This window comes from Lactuca serriola, chromosome 5 (genome assembly GCF_051521515.1).
Source record: "Lactuca serriola cultivar US96UC23 chromosome 5, Lser_US96UC23_V15, whole genome shotgun sequence".
NCBI classification, from domain to species: Eukaryota; Viridiplantae; Streptophyta; class Magnoliopsida; order Asterales; family Asteraceae; genus Lactuca; species Lactuca serriola.
Window position 1 is genome coordinate 150,216,965 of NC_136412.1, and position 3,269 is coordinate 150,220,233.

A 3,269-nucleotide genomic window follows, 5' to 3' on the forward strand; every position below is an offset into this window, starting at 1 on the left:
ACCATTTCAACAATTCATGATTCCTCTTCTTAGCCATAGGAATGCACTAAGATGTCCTTAGAGGATCAATTGTGATATGGTTTCTTAATCATTAAGATGATCATAAAACATGATACTAAAGTACTCTCCTATCTTTTCAGATTTGAGAAACTTTTATCTTTCTGCCTAATTTGATTCTTCTCATTCGTTCTGCCATACATTGAAACTTTTCCAACGTTTCAGAATTATACTTAAACCTGTAAGTATAACCATATTTACTTAAACTTTAGTAAATCATGACGAATAGTCTTATTGATCTTTGTGGTGGACTTGACCAGTGCACAAGAATGTGTACTCGATCCCTTAGTTCTTCACTTGACTCACATATACATGTGAACAAGGAATTAGTCTTAATTTTTCAAAGATGAAAATTCTCGTTCATCATATAATACAACTTGCATTGATTCCAAGTTTCTATCCAATTGAAACTTGGGAGATTAGAATCTTTCCTTATTTGGTAAATTTAGACACTACCACAAAAGAAAGAATCAAATTCATATTTCCAATATTGCTAGAAACATACAAACATCAATTTTTCATAAATGGCATTGCAAGGAGATATAATAAAATAAAACAAAATTTTATTTATTTATAACATGCGGAAAAAACTTTTCCTTACAATGCAACTTTAAATGAAAACTATGCTATTACATATTTCCTACCAATATATCATAACTCCTAAGCAGTAGCTAAAAAATCCGATCTTCGAACCATGCGATTGAAATCCATCTTCGCGATCATATTCAACATACTATTCCTTTAAGTTTCTTTCCCTTTGCTTGATCATGCTAAACATCAAAATGCAACCTAGTCACATCATGTATTAAGAATCAACAATTAGAAGCTTAACAGAGTGGATAGTGTACTTACCTGAAGCAGAGTCAAACTTTTTGATTATTCCTTCTCTCAGATCTTTCAGGTAGTCATGGCAGCTTCGCAACCAATGCCCCTTCTCTTGACAATAAAAACATATAGACTCTTTGGGGATGGTACACGAGAAAGCTTTTCTGGACTTCCAATGTTACCATTGTCAATGTCTATGGAAGTTTGAGAAGTAGATCTTCCACCCAAATTTACTTTTTCCAGTGCGCCAAAACATTTCTAATTTAGCAGCAACAAGCAAATAAGTAAGATCAATAAGGGTCATGTTGTGGTCTGTCACATAGTAGTTCTTAATGAACTCACTATACAACTCAGGAAGTGATTGAAGAACCCAGTCAACAGCAAAATTCCTTGAGACTTCGACACCCAACACTCTAAGCCTGTCGATGTGTGACTTCATCTCCAAGACGTGAGAACACACAGGCCTTCCATCTTCATGTTTCATTGTAAGTAGGGATTGAGTGACCTTGAATTTTTCAAGTCTTTGAGCTTGTGGGTAAGGGAGAATAATCTGAGGATGTGGAGGAAGAGAAGTATGATTTCCATGATCCAATCGCGGGACATCATCTTCATAAGGAAAGCTTGTTCCAAGGGATTTGGGAAGACCATAATTGTCTGAACCAGAAATCTACAATGGGAGAAATTCAAGTTAGTTTGATTAAGGCCTTAATAGAACACCCAATTAGAAATATTAAGGCTAGGAACCAACACAAGATTTTATAACTTGGAAGAGGGATGTCGTAATCCAAGCTACAAAATATTTGAAGGTAGGCCAATGACGATTCGCCAATTTCCACCATGAAAAACGAAATAGGTATTAGGTTTTAATTGGATTGAAACTCCTAGATCTTTTGAGACTCATTGAACTTTTCAATGGCATGTTTAAATCTCGATTGTGCCCTCCCAAGTTTGTGAGTGGGATGTCGAGGATCACAAACAAGGTGTGAATAACCATGCAAATTAACTTGGTACCCTTAATTTTATCACCTAATCGATGTGCCGGTTACCCACACACGCTCCATCGATCTATGATAAACATTAAGTCATCCTTTGCCACTCTTACTAGTCCATGTTAGTGTGCCGGTTACCCACACACGCTCCACCAATGACTTGGTAAGGTACAAACTGTAATTTCATGGCTTAGCACCAACTTCACATTTTCCTAAAGTAACTAAGATTGGGAATTTATAAAAGGTTTAGTTACTTTATATTTATCATTATACTTATAATGAGAATTATAGTTCGTGTCCTACCCGTTTGGCTAACGACCCTCCACTAGAAACCTTGGATCTATGTTTTCTTTATTATACATGCAAATATGATTTTTCCAAGGTTCTCATCCTAACTAACATACTATGGCGTACTTGTAATAAAAAACTTAGTGGGATGCCATACGTTTTCTTGTGGTTGATTCCTTCAAGCTTCAAGATCCTAGCACCAATAATGTGGATGCCTCAAGTGGAATCACAAATCACCAAAACACCTTGGAAAAACTTGAGAGAATAGTAATCACACTAGACATCGGCCCACTCTTATTCACTCACACACTAGTGCCATTTCATGTGCCAAAGACATCTTTATATAGTATGGAGGATTAGGGTTACATTCATGTAAACCCTAATACCCATGACTTTCATTTCCATAGGATCCATGGGTTAAAAACTCCATGGACTATCCATGCAACGATATACACCAGGTATTTATATACAGAAATACAACTGAAAACTCCTAAATATATGGAATACAATTTGACTCTGAATTAGTCTAATACACGTTGCAGAGATGTTGAAAATATGACCGTTATTACCCCCTGCAAGCTGAAAGGAGGGTCGAACTTAAAGCTTGTTTCTGAGAGTAAGTAGTCGATCTTTGGATAGAGCTTTTGTGAAGATGTCTGCGACTTGATCAACTGATAAAATTCCCTGAACTATAAGATCCCCAGACTCTACTTGTTCACGTATGAAGTGAACATCCAAAGCAATATGTTTTGACTGGGTGCGAATGACAGGGTTCTTGGTCATGAATACAGCACCAACATTGTCACAGAGAAGAAGAGGAGGCTTGGTGAAGGGAACTGCAAGATCAGAAAGCAAGTGTTTAATCCATAGAAGTTCAGCAGTTGTATATGCAAGAGATCGATATTCCGCCTCAGTGCTTGATCGAGCTACCATTCTTTGTTTGCGTGAAGTCCAACTGATTAAGTTTGACCCATGATAAATTGCAAAACCATATTGACTTCGACTATCATCCGAATCAGATATCCAACCAGAATCAGAGTAAGCTAGCAATGAAGTGGATCTTGTAGGGGAGAAGTGAAGGCAGTGATGAAGTGTACCATTGAGATACCT